This window comes from Colossoma macropomum, unplaced genomic scaffold (genome assembly GCF_904425465.1).
Source record: "Colossoma macropomum unplaced genomic scaffold, Colossoma_macropomum, whole genome shotgun sequence".
Taxonomy (NCBI): Eukaryota; Metazoa; Chordata; class Actinopteri; order Characiformes; family Serrasalmidae; genus Colossoma; species Colossoma macropomum.
In genome coordinates, this window is record NW_023494805.1 from 4,747,270 (window position 1) to 4,766,076 (window position 18,807).

Here is an 18,807-nt window from a genome sequence, read left to right on the forward strand (position 1 = left end):
GTACTGGTCAGTGTTGTAGATGAATAAGGTCAGTAGTTCAGTTTCTCTGTTCTTTGTATTTGAGTGTTTTAGCTCTAACAGGCCTGTATAAACTGTACTGGTCAGTGTTGTAGATGAATAAGGTCAGTAGTTCAGTTTCTCTGTTCTTTATATTTGAGTGTTTTAGCTCTAACAGGCCTGTATAAACTGTACTGGTCAGTGTTGTAGATGAATAAGGTCAGTAGTTCAGTTTCTCTGTTCTTTATATTTGAGTGTTTTAGCTCTAACAGGCCTGCATAAACTGTACTGGTCAGTGTTGTAGATGAATAAGGTCAGTAGTTCAGTTTGTCTGTTCTTTATATTTGAGTGTTTTAGCTCTAACAGGCCTGTATAAACTGTACTGGTCAGTGTTGTAGATGAATAAGGTCAGTAGTTCAGTTTGTCTGTTCTTTATATTTGAGTGTTTTAGCTCTAACAGGCCTGTATAAAACTGTACTGGTCAGTGTTATAGATGAATAAGGTCAGTAGTTCATTTAAATGTGATTTTACTAGCTGTAGTCATATTAATAGCTGTTTCACAGAGGGTGCATTCTCAAATAACTCACTGGTGTGCTACGTTACATATGGGCAAGACACTGTTATATTATGTATATTGTTGTGGAAAGCATTTCTGCACATTACAAGTTCACATATATATATATAATTTACAGTATATATCAATTAATTACAGTGTGAGCTGTGCCTGATTCAGGTACAAGTCCACTGTTTATTTTTAAATGCATTAAACTTCCTGCCCTCTCCTGCCTATTGTGTATTTCCTCTCTCTCTCTCTCTCTCTCTCTCTCCCCCTCCCTCCCTCTCTCTCTCCCTCCCTCCCTCTCTCTCTCTCTCTCTCTCTCTCTTCACCAGTCGCTGAGAGACAACACTAAAACGTAAGTTCCTGCCTTTGTAGGGCATTTAAACTTTATTCTTTCAAAAAAATCACATCTGAAAACAATATTTAAGTATCACAATGTCGTAATTCTGCGTGTACAAAACCGTGTGAACGCAGCACCGCAGTAAAGCTGTCTTGGTGTTAGTGATTCAGACTTCTGCCGGCTCTCTCTCTCTCTGTAATGCTCTAACGCTTCTGCTTTCACTTGCTTTCCCGAGGGTAACGCTCACTTCTTCAGCTCCATATAACTGCTGCAGAATCACTATCAGTTTTTGTAATGTGCCACAGCGCACTGAGCTGCAACAGCCATATTTTGGTTTCCGTGCACTGTCACAAAAACTGAAAGATTAAAAAAAAAGATTAAGAAGTGGATGGAAACACTGATTTAACTTAGAGACCTACAGCTAAAATGCTGTATGTGTGGTGTAGCCCTGTTTACTGCTGCTACAGCTGCTCACAGCAAACAGTCTCTATGTCTTTGGACAACATGCCAGCAATCTCTGTGATGTTTATGTTTTAAAATGAATGCAGAACTTGTACATATAGTGTGAATTTGATCCACTTTGTTTATATTTAGGTAGCTAGAAGCCATGCTAACCATAATTATAATCCCAAACAGTGGAGCTTTCATTAGCTGCTGGCACCAGCTGGCTGGAGCAGTCGGCCAGTGATTACTGTAACATTAAGAAAGGAAAACAAACTTTTATATGTAATGTAAGCTCTGTTGTAGCTTAGCTTGGGCTAACAAGCTACAGGTGCTAATTAGCTGGCATACTATTAGCAGCGTAATAAACACCAGCTTTAAATGAGTAGCAAACATCAAGTTAGTTACTAGCTATAGCATGTAGCAATAACATGTAAAGACATGAGAACAATAATCAGTGGTAAATGTGATGCATAAAAAGTACTTTGTCAGCCCCTCTGACAGTTTTCAGTAATAACCACTGTTGATTTCAATGCTGATTTCAAGTCCTGTCAGAAATATTGGATTTATGAGATGAATGCACACGAACGCCACCACAGCGTCCTATTAACTAGTGGGAAACTCTGATTTTTCACTGAGCCCCGAGTTTCCGAGTTGGGGGCATGTCAACAAAAAAGCAACGATAGCCGCTGATAAACTGGCTGTTTTCCATTTATTTATCAGCCATGCCGTTACACATGCACCATCCACACATGGAAATACAGATATAAGCACCTTATGTGATCCATCTGACTGCATAAAATCTCATAAGCATCCTTATAAATCCTTTTAAATACACAGACTCTCTTTAATGACAGAAAAACAACCTAAACCCCTTGAACACAAATCAAGTCATACTTACGACCTCTGAAGTTGTAAGTGAGAACTTCCGAGGAGGACTTGAAGGCAGCATTAGCAATGGCTTCTAGCTAGTGTAGCTATATCTAATGACAACAGTAAAGAGTTGTGAGCTGTAGTAACATCTGTAGATGGAACTTAGTGGTAGAGATAGTGGCTTTGAAGACGCTGTGCACCGAGGAACATAGCAGTGCTCAGAAAGTTTCGTCAGGTGTTATCATACTCATTTTGGTGTGTGGCTTATAAAAACACAATGTAAACAATACGACCAGAAACGAGAGAGACGCACTGTTTCAAAAGGGAAATGCATCATAACACAGAATGCAAGGAGTCCATGGGGTTCTCCATGGGGAGGCTAATGCCAGTTTACGGCACTCTGTAAGGTTTATGGCTGAATCGCACAGAATAATGACAGATGGGAACGGCTACTCGATTTACACACTGCCTTATATTTGAGTGTTTTAGCTCTAACAGGCCTGTATAAACTGTACTGGTCAGTGTTATGGATGAATAAGGTCAGTAGTTCAGTTTCTCTGTTCTTTATATTTTGGTGTTGTAGCTCTAACAGGCCTGTATAAACTGTACTGGTCAGTGTTGTAGATGAATAAGGTCAGTAGGTCAGTTTCTCTGTTCTTTATATTGTAGTGTTGTAGCTCTAACAGGCCTGTATAAACTGTACTGGTCAGTGTTGTAGATGAATAAGGTCAGTAGTTCAGTTTCTCTGTTCTTTATATTTGATTGTTTTAGCTCTAACAGGCCTGTATAAACTGTACTGGTCAGTGTTGTAGATGAATAAGGTCAGTAGTTCAGTTTCTCTGTTCTTTATATTTGAGTGTTTTAGCTCTAACAGGCCTGTATAAACTGTACTGGTCAGTGTTATAGATGAATAAGGTCAGTAGTTAAGTTTCTCTGTTCTTTATATTTGAGTGTTTTAGCTCTAACAGGCCTGTATAAACTGTACTGGTCAGTGTTGTAGATGAATAAGGTCAGTAGTTCAGTTTCTCTGTTCTTTATATTTGAGTGTTTTAGCTCTAACAGGCCTGTATAAACTGTACTGGTCAGTGTTATAGATGAATAAGGTCAGTAGTTCATTTAAATGTGATTTTACTAGTTGTAGTCACATAAATAGCTGTTTCACAGAGGGTGCATTCTCAAATAACTCACTGTTTGTGTCTAATTGTAAATGATAAATATCAATTAATTACAGTGTGAGCTGTGCCTGATTCAGGACTCCAGCATCAAGCCAGCTAACACATGCAGGTCCACTGTTTATTTTCAAATGCATTAAACTTCCTGCCCTCCCCTGCCTATTGTGTATTTCCTCCCTCTCTCTCTCTCTCTTCCTTCACTAGTCGCTGAGAGACAACGCTAAAACGTGAGCTCCTGCCTTTGTAGGGCATTTAAACTTTATTCTTACAAAAAATCACATCTAAAAACAATATTTAAGTATCACAATGTTGTAATTCTGTGTGTACAAAGCCGTGTGAACGCAGCACCGCAGTAAAGCTGTCTTGGTGTTAGTGATTCAGACTTCTGCCGGCTCTCTCTCTCTCTGTAATGCACTAATGCTTCTGCTTTCACTTGCTTTCCCGAGGGTAACGCTCACTTCTTCAGCTCCATATAACTGCTGCAGAATCACTATCAGATGTTTTTGTAATGTGCCACAGCGCACTGAGCTGCAACAGCCATATTTTGGTTTCCGTGCACTGTCACCAAAACTGAAAGATTAAAAAAAAAGATTAAGAAGTGGATGGAAACGCTGATTTAACTTAGAGACCTACAGCTAAAATGCTGTATGTGTGGTGTAGCCCTGTTTACTGCTGCTACAGCTGCTCACAGCAGACAGTCTCTATGTCTTTGGACAACATGCCAGCTATTTCTGTGATGTTTATGTTTTAAAATGAATGCAGAACTTGTGTATTTACTGTGAATTTGATAGACTTTGTTTATATTTAGGTAGCTAGAAACCATGCTAACCATAATTATAATCCCAAACAGTGGAGCTTTCATTAGCTGCTGGCACCAGCTGGCTGGAGCAGTCTGCCAGCGATTACTGTAACATTAAGAAAGGAAAACAAACTTTTATATGTAATGTAAGCTCTGCTGTAGCTTATCTTGGGCTAGCAAGCTACAGGTGCTAATTAGCTGGCATACTATTAGCAGCGTAATAAACACCAGCTTTATATGAGCAGCAAACATCAAGTTAGTTACTAGCTAGCTACGGTAACGATCTGCCGCACAGCATATCTTTTAGTTTTGGCGCAGTTTTGAAGAAGCAGTACTTCGGATAACATCCACATTTCACTGATCACTCAAAACATGACCCCTGACCTGTATCTTCACACTGTGGTTATGCTGTGATAATTGATTTCCTACACAGACATTTGTAGTGAAGGGGAGCCATACCGTGTCTCTGAGATAACGGGCCAGCTAACGTTACCTGTTCATACTAAGCTGATACAGCAGAAATTACATCGTTGACAGTTTACAGCCTGTAGCAATAACATGTAAAGACATGAGAACAATAATCAGTAGTAAATGTGATGCATAAAAGTACTTTGTCAGCCCCTCTGACAGTTTTCAGTAATAACCACTGTTGATTTCAATGCTGATTTCAAGTCCTGTCAGAAATATTGGATTTATGAGATGAATGCACACGAACGCCACCACAGTGTCCTATTTACTAGTGGGGAAGCTAATGCCAGTTTACGGCACTCTGTAAGGTTTATGGCTGATTCGCACAGAATAATGACAGATGGGAACGGCTACTCGATTTACGCACTGCCTTCACCCCAGAAAAGAGCAGAAAACATTTAATTAGGCTGTTATTTGGATTACTCTAACCACCTGTCTTGTTCTAAGTGAATGCATTGTGTCATTAGCATCGCTGTTAGCTTGGGAGTTCAAAACAAACAGTCAACTTCACTGACAAAATCAAACTTTTTTCATGAAATATTTTAATGTTTTGAGTTGCACATGTGAGACAGGACAGTAACGTTACATATCAGCTTGATTTTAGCCACAGAGAAGACAAGTAAGCAGTTCTGTGAGTGCCTTCATACTAAAGAAACTCCCTTTCTGCAGGTTGGTAGACCCAATCCACCTTCGCAAGCTGGACTGGAGCAGCATGTTTCAGATGGTAAGTTTTTATTTGTAGCTCTCTTGTGTGAGGGTGTGCCAAGCTTGCCAGTATGCGGCCATTAAGAACTGTGTTACGAGATCGCATCATCTTGTGACAAAGCAAAAGGGCTGGAATTCCAGTGAGGCGTTTCAGGCAGCTGAGAAAAGTGGATTTTCTCCCTCTGATGTGAACTTTGGGCTTTGTAACTTTGTAACTAAACACTGTTTACATGCACAAAAAGCTACAACATACTGAAGAAAAAGGAAAAAACGTAAAGCATAGTAGGTCCACTTTACTAGAAGGTAAAAGGCGGCAGAATCTTTGTTGAAAGAAACTAGCGCTCATTGCTAGTGGTAGCTTGGAGGAGAAAAAGTCCAGCAGGTTTAATTCTTTCTATTCAGCCCAGGTGAACATCAGCAAGAACACCACAACTAGCAAAGAGACACATCATATTTCTCCATTGAAATAAATCACTCACCAAGTCACAGTGATCAAGCTTACTCACCATCTGTTTCTCCTGGTTCAATTTTACCTGCCCTCTTTTTTGATTGGTTACCTCCTGAAAAGTGACACATGATGAGTGGAGCTTTTCTGCTAAGGTTGAACAATTTTCATCTTGATCAAGTTGTAAGTTGAGGCTGTTTGGTTGAATTATTGGTGCATTTAGGAACGCAACAGTGATTCCAGGCTATAGTCTCAGCCACTGTTTACAACACGAATGGAAGTCATGTAATACTACTATTTACACTTCCGCATTAACAAAGAAGTGAGAGAAGAAGTGTGAGAATGGGAGTCTACAGGGCATGAAAAGCAAACGTTAAGATTTCAAACAACACTACAAAATGGTGGACACACTATATAGTGGACTATTCCTGTAATACAGAGCGATCCTGACACTGAATTAATCTCACTGTAAACACACTACACTGTTTGAGGCAGAAGGATGAGTTACGTTGTGCATTATTGAAAAAATATTTTCTTTGAAAGTCAAACAAGTCTTGGACATTAATGAAAACATTAATGCTTTCAATTATTTTAAGTTAGATTGCTGATTTTCTTTTTTTTTGTAAGGTGGCCAATAATAGGGATCTCAACGCCAGAGTAAATCTAAGCGCTGCTGACTAATTGTGTTTGCATGCGCTGCAGAGCCTGTTGTGCTGTAGTGGTAATAGCCACTGTTTTTCTATTACCCTTTTCCTGTGCTACGTGTATTACATCAGATATTTGCATAGATTATGATCAGGGATTAAGTTGGGTGCCCAATTCTTGACAGTAATGCTACGGTTATTTGCTGGTGCAAAGAGAAATTTTGCTAAATGAAGCACACAGAAACAGAATATAATAACCACTACAAGATGAAATCCACTCAATAATAAGTGCCTTCTAAAGTAGCTAAGCCCAAATAAGAGGTAAATCAGGCACCAGGTCCTAAAAAGGGCACTCACAACCTCGCTTTAAAGTAGTTACACACTCACAAACTTAAAAAAGAGAAAATCAATTAATAACCCTAAAACAAACGAGAGAAATGATCAAATTTCCACACCAAACAAAAATTCTCTCCCTGTAAAACATTAGATATTTTGCCGGAGGCCTATAATCCAAAGGCCAAGTCAAGCCTGCTAATAGCCTGTAGCGTTATGCACAGGAGCTCAGCCCAGCTGCTCAAAAATATGGGCATAACCATTTATAGAACCTTGAAATTGATATTTTAGACCTTAACAGTGATTATCTATTTGAGGGCCACAGGTACAAAATTGATGGTAAGTAAACTAAAACTAAACCCATGTTTAAAACAAAAAACTATACTATATACTATACTATATATGCTTATATACTATAAGCCTAATTGAGTGTGGTGCATACCAAAACAGGTAAAAGGGGGTAACAGTGTACAATTGGTTTAACATCAACCCATAATATATGCATACACAATGTCATTGATATTTACCTATCCGCTTCTCATCTCTATACCGGTAAGTACATTCACATTTAGCCATAGCTTTAATTAATGCTGTTTTCCCTCCACAGGTTCACTCTTAACTGCTGCTCCCCCTCTCCAGGGCAGCTGTGCCACCACCCAATTCCTGTAATGAGGTCACAGACCCTTGTACCACCATTTTCTTGGTATCAATGTAAGTGTATACACATTTGCCTTTTACACTGTCTCTCGCTTAGTGAGGTGTAATGTATAAATGTGTCGTTTTCAATGACATCATCACACACAGGAACTGCTTCATGCACTTCTGATTCTGAATTCTGTTTCTGATGTGAGCAGCAGTAGGCAGGACTTCCCCATGCATAATTTAGTGTTGTTTGAAGCTAAATCAGTACTTTGATCCACTTCTTATTCTTATTATTTGTCACAAACATATTGTGACGTGGGAGGGTTTCCCCAAGAAACTCAGGAGGGTCAGGGTTATGGTCCATATTGCTTTACTGAAAGACTCAAAGAAACAGTTTACAGAAAAATGGCAGCTCCATACTAAATTTACAGTGCCTACTGAGAATACAGCCTGATTCAACTTCACTTACAGCTCACTCTTTGAAGCTTTTACAACAACGCCTAGTCATACCGGTCCACCACTCTTCAGAAGAGTCCTTGCTGAGAAACATGCATAAGGGGTTTTCTAAACTAAATAATAAATACATAAACTAACTTAACCCAAGCCTAGCATTAGACTCTTTTAAGGACTGGATATAATGAATTTATGAAACACTTATGCTACAATATTTAGTAACTAAACAAAATGAAAATGAAACAAAAATGTGTTTTTTATGGAAAAAGCTGTTGAGGTTATGCTGACTGTTTCTCAGCCTTTCAGTGCACAAAAAATGTGCTTGCAGTTCTGAAGTAAAAGGCTGTTAGTAGTTCATTTTTTAATTTTGCACAGTAGTAAATGGCACTTTGTGTTTTGCTATGTGCTTAAAGGGGAGGTTAGTTAGAGTTCTGTTTACACAATAAAAAAGTCTGAACTTGCCTCACATTCAGTCAGAGGCACAATATGGTGTGGCTCTAGAGCCTCCCCCCACCTGTCCTGCAGAACTATAAGACATTCTACCTCATTAGGCTCAACTGATCAGGTAAATTAGCAAGGATTTGACATAGATCGTAATATAACAAACTGTCTTGTGATTTGTCTTCAACATTTTTTCTATCATGTGCATTTTTTTTAGTGACCCCCGATGTGTCTAATAGGAGAAATGAGACAGGTAGCAGCAAATAAAGTTGCGACAGTTAGGGTTCATTCAGAAAAGTTGCTTCCTTATATCGTGAAACAGAGATGGTATGACCAAAAAAAGATGAAATACTGTGGAAAATTAAATACCGTGTGGCAATCAACTGGTACATGCTTTATTTTATTATAGTAAAATAACTGAAAATGGTACACTGTGTGTCGTTTCTCAGACATTAGCCCATCATAAATACCTTAATGATCTACATAATTCATAAATCGCTGATGTTCTTACTCATGTTAAATCAGCTTTACTGATAGCGATTTCCATTAACCTATACCTAAAAGATGAGCTGAAGCAGGAAAATGTAGCAAACATTTATAACTGGCACGCCAACAAACATCTAAAGTGTTCTCTTTTTCTCACTAAATTAATTATATTTCACAATCAATCTTCGAGTGATACAGCTTATAGGAGACGGTAGCAGGCAGTAACCCAGAAAAGTGTCTAACGGTAGCTGTAAGTACTATTAAATTTAGTTACAGCTTTAACACTCCTTGTAGTGCAAGTACCTGCAGGACTAAACGGCCATCAGTATTTCAGTGAACAATAATTGCAGTGATCAGTAATGGTTTTGTCAAAACTAACTTTTGTAAAGTAATAGCATTAATCAGACTGGGCCATAAAACTGCTGCAATATCAAGTTTAGCTCAGTTTTGTCTTTTTTTTGCCAGATCAGTATTGATGTTGTTTTGTTCCAGCCAGTCTGTAAAACATCTTACAGCCCATTTAGTTTGGCGAATGGTATTGGGTTCATTTCTGGCTGATTCCAGGTTGTTTAGCTGTTCTTCTGTCACAGCTGCCGACTGAAAAGCTGCTCAGTGGTGATAACAGTTTGGGAATTTAGTGTCGTCTCATCTTCAGAGTCTGACCAAATTGAACTTTTGAAAAACTGAACTTTTTTTTCTTTCATTATTTAATATCAACAAAACTTTGAAACAGAATAAAACACACCTGCTTTAGGTTTAAGACAGATTAATGCAGCCAAGTGAGTTAAAAAACCCAGCACAGGGAAGGAGCCAAGAGTGGAGCTTTAGAAGATGCAGAGAAAGAAAGGGGAAAAAAGAAACCAGCAAAGGCTGACACAGAGGAAAACACCTAGAAAGTTTTGCTGTTTGTGGTTTTCTTTTTTTAAACACGAAACCCAGGGGACGACGCAACGCCAAGCTCGAGAAGGCAAAACCAAAGACACGTGATCAGGTGAACTCAAGACTGAGTATTTGAACAGCCTTCTTATGTAGACCAGTCACAGGTGTGTGTGTATGTGACAAAATTGTCTCACACACATTGTACAGCAACAAATCAGATGCAGCCTCATGTTAGAAATGGGCTAAGACATTAGAATGCGTCTCACCAGAGTTCAAAAAGTGTTGTGATCATCAATCGATCTGGCTGTAGAAAAACTTCAATTTTGTTGCATCTGGACTGGAACTAACTTAGAATTGATTAGCAAAAGGTGCATTTACTCCATGATCTCACCTTACAGATGATTGTGCATCATCAGAGACTTTTATTCTGTCACCCTGACTCTGCTTTCTCTCTCTCTCTCGTTTGTGTTTATATTTTTCTGTAACTGTGTAAGACTGTTTAGCTGTTTAAATGTGAAATAAAGTAAAAATACACTTCTAATTCTAGACCATCTGCTCATTATGTTCAGTGATGTAGACATTGTTGTTAATTGATGAAAAATCACTAAGTGACTCATAACAGTCATTGTTACAGTTCATGCACATTAGCTACAAATGCAGTGTAAGAGCAGAATATTTTACTGAACTATATTTACATCTACAGAATTTGACACACTAATTGGAACATGTTACAGAGGTAGGTTACAAGAGTTAAGAGTCTTGCCCAAGGACTCTTATTGTTAGGCAATCAATCCCGAGTCTCCTTCATGGAGGGCAGCATGTTACTACATTATACCTGGTGATATTACATATTTTTAACTGTATGACTGTGAAGTGTAATGTACAATTTTAGATAGCATTTGACTTGCTTTATTGTGCCACCAGCCAAAGCAATATGGTTTGGTTAATGAATTCTTGGGTGTATCCTGATTTGTACAGATATCAGTCTTCACAAGCCAGCTCACAGTCAGTGATGTTATTGGTACTACTAAGTTACGTGCTGCCTGGGAATCCCTGTTGCACATTATCTGTCATCATGTTGAGTCATCAGTGTCTCAGTATTACAAGAATCAGGCCAGTGTCTGAATTGTTATTCACTACGTATGTATTCACTAGGCTACACACCAACTAGTAGAGAATTGATCCTCTGTGCAATATTCGAAACTATAGCTATGAATATTACTCTAGCGCTGGGGGCGTGGTGTGCAGATCAATGCCAACTGCTCTGCCTCCCCCTCCATGAAGGGACATTTGCTATCACGTTAGTCCTTCTTTAATAAAATGCTACACATTATGTTCATTTTTGCTGGCATTCTGATATGATTTGTAATATGTTAGCCACAAGCAAACGATGGTGTATTTTCACTTTCCCACACTGGGTTTAATACTACTTATTGGAGCCAGCTTAAATACTTACATTTGAGGTTGGCAAGACAATTACGCAATGATTCAGTGAATATTTCAATGTAAAGTCTAATTTGGAATATTATTGGAGTAGTCTGTTATCTCGTTAGCTAGGCCCAATCTGCTGTGCTGGTCCATCTAGATATAGTTGCTAATCAGCTGGTTCATTATTATGCAAAAGTTTTGTTGCCAATCAATTTGATCTCTTCTGTTCTTCCATACAGTGTTTAGCTTTGGGTCATTAACTTCACATATAATCTATACACATATAAAAAGATTGCATATTTGCATTCATAAAATCTTGCTGGTGTGGGTTCATGACTGTTTCCTCCCTTAGACTCATGCACACACAAACTACTCAAGTGTTTAAATTGAAACTGATCTTTTCGCTGCCTTAGGTGATGGAAAAAAGATGGAATGTCAGCTGTGAAAAGAGGTGGACTTGAAGCCATGAGCAACCAACAGACAAGCAAGAACTTAAACTGTGAGTTTTTTAAAATCATACCGAAACTCAGTGGTCCTGCTTTCTAGCCTTGTCGAGATTAATGTTTTCCTTCAAAACATTGGATTCAGCTCGTGATGGCTGTGATGCTGAGCTGATGAGTTGAATCGGGTATGTTGAGGTTGAATACTAATCTCTTTGCCTTCTCAAATGACGATTATTTTTCTAATAATAATAATAATAATGATTATTATTATTATTATCATCATTAATATTGTCATTATTATATAGTTTTTAAACAACTATGGTTCAAACCATAGGTTAGGTTACTACATTTTCCCATTATGTCCTAGTGTCCTAGTTCTTTGTTTATTTTTAACATGTAGGCTGTGGAAATTTATCATTAATAAAGCACCAAAAAGAACTTGATAGAATGCAGTTTGATCATAAATCTTGCACAGACCAACTTAAACTTTCAGCTGTCTAATTATAATGCATTCAGATCATGTGCAGATAGTAAGCCATACAGAAACAGAAATAAGAAAAAGGAAACTTTCCAGCTTCGACGTGGATATGAATACAGCACATGTTGAATTCAGTTCAGTTCAAGTTTTATTTATATTTCAGTTTGGATTTTCACAAAGCAGATATACAGAAAGTCCAAGCCCATGAGCAACAGTGACAAGAAAAACTCCCTCAGAGCACAATGAACACAAGAGCAAAATGAACCAAGAATAAGATTTTACAATGAATACACAAGCTTAAATATAAATAAAGTAAAGAAATGAGTTTCATTGAACAGAAGTATTAAATTAACCAGTGATGTCAGTGAAGAGTCACAAATGAGAAACAGGTCACTGTTACTGACATGTTCTGACAAAACGCATCCTTCTCAGTGCTTCCCTGCCATGGACCAGCCGTTTAAGACATTACATCACTCACTGTTCATTCCACAATAAAAGCCTTGGCTTCTTGAGTTTCACATAATGAAAATAAGAAATCATTGGTAACCCTTGAATGTGTATCATTTGTAATGAAGTCTTTCTTCATTATGGCGCGATGGTTATGTTCTTATGTGTTCTTATGTTCTTATGTGATTAGATGTTTTAACGTGTGTGTCCACCTTTGTGTTTCCTCCTCAGTCAGTGGGAAAGAGGCTGGTGAGTGTAATGTGATGAAAGAGGGAGAGAGCAATCAAATAAAGAGGAGCTGGAGTATGGATCGGCTCTACCATTTCATTGGTGAGTCTTACATGAACGATTTTTTTCAGGGACTTCATTATTAGCTGATGTGTTGAAACCATAGACTGTATGCAGGAGTGGACAGCATGGCTCTGTTCGCTGCCATTGTGATGTTTTGAAGCCAAAAGATGGCCAAAACAGGGGTTGCCATCATGTTTGTGCACGCAAAGTAGGTGAAAATTGGAGCCAGAGCATGCGCAGTAGAGATTGGAGGTGGAGTGATATGCCCGCCTAATCTCTGGCCATGTCAGTTGGGGACATGCCCCCCTCTCTCTCCCTGCATTGGTGGCGTGCACGGCCACAGTGACTGAACCTGACTTCATAAACCAGCACAGCAGACTGTGACGGTTCAGAGCAACTCAGAGCCAAACTGGTAAGCACACTATTACTATACTTAGATACCTGTAGTTTTTTGCTAAATTATTATTTTTCACTATAATATGAATTTAATTATTGAAAAAGCATCTACCTGACGAGCTAATGTTAGCTAGCTATCTAGGTTAACATTAAATGCTGGAAACTTGTGTTAGCTAGTTAACGTCAATCAACTAACGTTAACATTATTCAGTTAGATTCTAACTAATAACGAGTTGCAACTGAACTAATGCAGCAAAAAAGCAGAAACCTGCTAACACAGCTGTAAAGTTGTGGTTAATTTATTCACAAACTGCTGACCCCTAACATCTAGGTTTACGTATTTTATCGTTTACTGAGTTTAGAATTTACAAAGTCTGTGCTGTATTGGTCCGTATTTCAATTACATCACAAGAAATATGCTTTAAATAACATTTTTACTCTGTTTCCAGGTTTAGCGATAGACATGTTTGTTTGAAACATGTTGGTTTGTTAGAATGTCAGCACTAACACCCCGATTACTTCCTGCTTAATACCTCACCATTTTCTTCTAGTTAAGGTATGTTCATAAATAATATATAATACTTCAGCTAAAAACATGAAATAAGTGACAACTGATTCGCTCTTCTTTGTTTATCTAGGTTTAGTGTCGGTGCAGGACAAAATGTTGGCTAAACAAAATGTGTTGTTCCAGCGGTATGTTTGGTCTTGCAAAAGGGGGTCACAAAACAGAAATAACAAAAAAAAAATCAGACCCCCTGGTCTACAGTAAGAGTAATACTCACGTCCTAATCCAGCCTCACCATGTTGAGGAGTACACACTCAGTTACTATAGTAATGTGAAAAGTTCAACTTAATCGTATCATTAAACCACAAATTAATATTTAAGCAAGATAAGACGAGTTTATAAGACGAGTCACGTAAAACACTGTACCCCAATCTAGAAATCTGATTAAGAAATCTGATAAAGAGAGCTGGATTTTAGCTGAGTAATCAGATTTCTCAGTGCATGTAAACTCTTACTCTGATTTCTTTCGCATTTCTCAGTCTGCGCATGCGTGAAAACAGACAGCAGAACCGGCAATAAGTGAGCAGCGTTGCCGTGAGATGCAGCAAAACACTTTGAGAGATGCTGAAACCAAAACACAAAATAAAGGAATTAGATATTCTTCATCCACTAGATGATGTATGTTTACATTTTCAGGTAAAGTCGCAATGTTTAAAGCATGAAGTTGAGTTGTACGTTACGTTTACGTCACGTCTTCTGTGAGTTTATTGGCTGATTGCAAATCAGAAATCTGATTACTGTCTGACTCATGTAAATTGGAGTTCCCCATCATCTGATTACTCAAGAGCATATAAACCTGTTGAGTGGATTACTGACAAAATCTGATTTTCTGCACTGATTGAATCGTAGAAGATGGCTTCATCCACTGTGAGGAAGTCAGAGTGAAGGAAACCATGGCCTGACCTTGGCCTGAATGCACAGGTCTATAGACCGCCGATGCCATGCCGTCATTCTGTAGGTGGCCTCATGTCCATATTAGAGACTTCAGGTCTAAGCTGGATTTCTCAAAGACAAAAATGAATGGGACATCAAACATATCCGTAACGGGTTTGGAACACTTTTGTTTACAACAAGGTTTTTCAAAATCACATTCATTATGGTCTTCCATAATGAAATCCAGCATTGTCATGATTTTCCACCAGTGAATGCCTTGCAAAGTCAGCACCTCGCAGTTAAGTCCTGCTCGACTTGTACTTGAAAGCTGCATAATACACCAAATAAACCTGACAACTATAAACCTGGTAAATGCAGGGTGATTAAAAAAGATTTATCCGATTTCAAGGTGCCATATTTTTACGACCGTGAGGCGTCTAGGAACCAATCACATACCAATTGAAAGAGGGGGTCATAGAGTTTCTGACTGTCACTGGAAGATGGCTCCCTTCAGTCTGAGAGGAGATGGAGACCCCTGAACAGAAAGGGTTTTGTGTTCTCCACTTCAATAAGAGTGAATCTGTCATAACAGTGCAACGTGATTTTCGTGGGCAGTGAACCTCCAACAGTTCGTCGTTGGTTCCACAACACTGGATGATCTCCGAAATCGCACTGAAAGAGCCGTGAGTGCAGTGACACCTGACATGCTCAATCCAGTATGGGATGAGTTTGACTATGGCGTTGATGTTGTCCGTACAGCTGGAGGAGGTTCATACTGAGACCTTGTACAATTACATAATAAACTTTTTGCTCATTTAAACCATTTACAGTTTACTGCACTGTTCTGTAACGATTTGAAATATTTGAAACGAAGTGAAATAAATCTTTTTGAAATTGGATGAATCCCATGTTCTCCCGTTACTAGGAGACCCAAATAAACAAACGTGGAGCTGCTGCTGCTGTTTTCTCTTTTAAGTGTACATAAACTCGATTGTGCCTTAAACTCAGCGCATTAAAAAGCTTCGCCCCTCACACACAACTCGACTCTCTCTCCAACTGTCGACTCCGACTGACTCAAAAATCTGCAGACTACAGCCAACTAGCACAGACTCGGCCAGCCTGAGAATCGGGGCTAAAATCGGGGTGAAAGTTGTGTAGTGTAACCCCGGCTTTAGCCACAAAAAAATTCTAGATGTCACAACACCACTCGCAAAAAATTCTAGATGTGTAAAGTTAACTCTGGGTTAAAAGTTGTACTGCAGCCAGCCACCAGAGGGCGTCAGATGTTTTGGCTTCACTTTTCACCCCCTATAATCCAGTCCACTCTTGCATACAGTCTATGGTTGAAACCACGCAAATATTAAACAGAATAAACTTCATTCCATCATATTCATAATTCTGAGATCTCTGTTCTCAGGCACACACCTTCTGCAGGCATTTATTTCTGCATAAATGTTAAGTTAATGTGGACTGTATAACAGGTGATGTTCATAATGTCCATGTTTCTTTTTTCAGGTTCTCAAGAGCAAGAAGGAAGCTGGACTAGACATTTTTACATCAAAATGTTTTTGTACATTTTTAGATTTGTTGTATTGCATCACTTATACTGAACAAAAACAAAAATGCAACACTCTCAGTTTTGTCCTCATTTTGCAGAAATGTTATGTCCAGGATTTTTCCTAGAAATGTCTCACTCCTACTGGCAAATGGTGGTCATACCAGATACTAATGTGGGAATTCTGTTTCTGAGCCCACTCTGTTTTTTGCAGTATTTCAGCAAAGTCCTTTATATACCCTCCAAGCCAGCTCACGACATATGACATCAGAGCTACACGCTGCCACCATCGAAAGTAGGAAGTGGTTATAATAATGTGACTCGACTGTGTATAAACTACATAGATTACTACTGTAGGTGGGTTTAGAAACCCACCTCTAGCCAAAGTGGGACCCAATGTAAATCTCAGAAAGAGCCCATGTTTAACACCTTATATGATAAATCATGTGTTTAAAATCATTAGCAACAGCAGTTTATCTAGTTTTATATTTGTTTACTGTGAAAATTCTCTAATCATATTTATTAATTCATACAGAATCAGAAAATGTAGCTGTTTATCAATTTAAAGTGTGAAACTGTCTCTCATACACAGCTGGTTTGATCTCATGTGTACGTGTTTTATAAAGGCACACTGAGTGGGTTGGACATACACAATCACTTTTATGCCATTGAATTCTTCAGTATAATTTTTTGACATTTTTATCATCTCTAATTTAAAATATAATCTCTGAAAAGTTATGTTCTGAACCCACTTGTAACAGTAACAGCTTCAAGGAAGATGTCAGATTTAGCCTGTATTTCAGTGGCCTCTCGTCTCAATTCAAGAGTTTTTCATCCACCATAGTTCAAACTTTGCATATAAATATTGTGAAAATGATATTTATGAATGTGGAAAACACAGTACTGTTTGACTCAGGGCATGCGGTCTGCCGAATGGCCAGCTGCATATGCCCTTGAAGAGGCTCACACAAATGTCGCAGACAGTGACCTGTCACAAAGATGAAGCCTTTTTTCCTTCATTTATTTGCTTACTACTTTTTATTTATTGAACCAAAATCAAAATAAAGTTTTCATTCTGAAATGGCTTTTGACATGTACTGATTATTAAGAAGAAATATTACTAATATTTTGCATGTTCTGCGGTAAATGAGTGTTTCATCCTGCAGGGCCGCATCTGGGCCGGAGACCAAGGTGGGTACTCAGCCATAACTGTGTGCCATATATGAGCCAGATCTGAACCACAGCTTTTAAATATGCTCACTTTACAGTGTGTGAGCCAGACCTGGACCACAGCCATTAAACTTACACACTTCACGGTATATGGGCCAGATCTGGACCACAGCCGTTAATCTTACACGCTTTACGGTATATGGGCCAGATCTGGACCACATGGTTTACGGTTGTAACAACTGAGTCTCTGGAACTTGAGAGGGATCCATGTGCAAGTTTAAACAGTTTATTTAAACAGGGAAATCCTTTGGACAAAGTCATAGACAGATAGAGTTCAAAAATAAAAAAAGCAGTCCAAAAACCAAGGCAAAAGTATCCAGAGGGGCAAAAAGGCAGGCAAAAATAGTTCACCACACTGGAAAGGCAACAACAAGGCTACTGGCAATACTCCATAAAAAGTGAGCGCAACTGAGAGGCTTAAGTAGCAGGGCTGTTTGAGTGGGAATGAAAATCAGGTGGTGTAATTGGTTGTCATGGTGACAGAGCTAGTACTCGAGGGAGGATGACCTCTGGTGGCCAGAAGGGATTGCTGACAACTGTATATGGGCCAGAGCTGGGCCAGAGCCTTTAGTTTTCACTTTACAGGGTGTGGGCCAGATCTTGACCACAGCCGTGAGTTCTTCTTGTTTTAAAGCACAGATCTTGGCCATGTCCTTTAGATGTACTCATTTGATGAGTTTAAGATCTATAGAGTTTAAGAGATATCTGAGATTTCTAAAATTTGCTTCACTATAAATAAAAGTACGAAAGTAAAAATCTTTCCTCACTTCAGCCCATTCGGTGAACGTTTTTACCTCTTAAGAAACACATGCACTGTTTGCCAACCTGCTGGAAGAACAAGATTATCAACACACAGCACAATTCAAACATGAATTCTTGTTTTAAAAGGAAAAGCTGGTAAATTTAAGTGGCTGTATGTAAAGGGTCAGCCTGAGCTGCCGGCTGCCAGCAGAGGGCGACGGCGGCGATTCACTGTTACTCCAGGAGACTCAAAATCCCAGAATACCAAGGGGTAATCAGTGCCAACCAGGCTCACCTGTTGGTAACGGCATTTAAGGCCGTGGCAGACAGGTTGCCCTCGTCACACCTTTGTAGAGGGGTGACTGGTATGGTACAGAGCTGAGAAGAGCTGAAAAGAGCTGAAAACAGAGCACTGCTCTAAGCTAGGTGACAAGAAAAGAGAAAGTGGAAAAAAGGAGAAAGAAACATTGTTTAGATTTAAGACAAGAAAAAAGAGAGGGAAGAAAAAGTAAAGGCTGAAGTTTGGTCACCTCCCCATCTCTCCTTAGAGAGGTGTTTTGGTTTGGGCATTTATTTGGTTTCTTGAATTTTTCCCACCACTTTCCCCCTCTATTCTGAGTGGTGTAATTCCATCTGTCACCTGTGCTCCCTGGTGGCGCAGTGGTAGGATGCTGGGCTTGCAA

The 18,807-nt window shown here is 38.9% G+C and overlaps 1 long non-coding RNA gene across 6 annotated transcripts; it reads left to right on the forward strand.

Annotated features, from left to right (window-relative positions):
- Positions 1 to 850: 850 nt before the first annotated feature.
- LOC118826011 lies at positions 851 to 17,208 on the forward strand. 6 transcript variants are annotated; one of them, XR_005008709.1, is made up of 6 exons: positions 863 to 911; positions 5,319 to 5,373; positions 7,384 to 7,487; positions 11,519 to 11,604; positions 12,705 to 12,803; positions 16,114 to 17,208. It is a non-coding gene; the product is annotated as an uncharacterized LOC118826011 (long non-coding RNA). The 6 variants fall into 6 exon arrangements; XR_005008708.1 differs by lacking the exon at positions 863 to 911 and adding an exon at positions 3,553 to 3,609; XR_005008712.1 differs by lacking the exon at positions 7,384 to 7,487 and having other exon boundaries at positions 851 to 911.
- Positions 17,209 to 18,807: the final 1,599 nt, after the last annotated feature.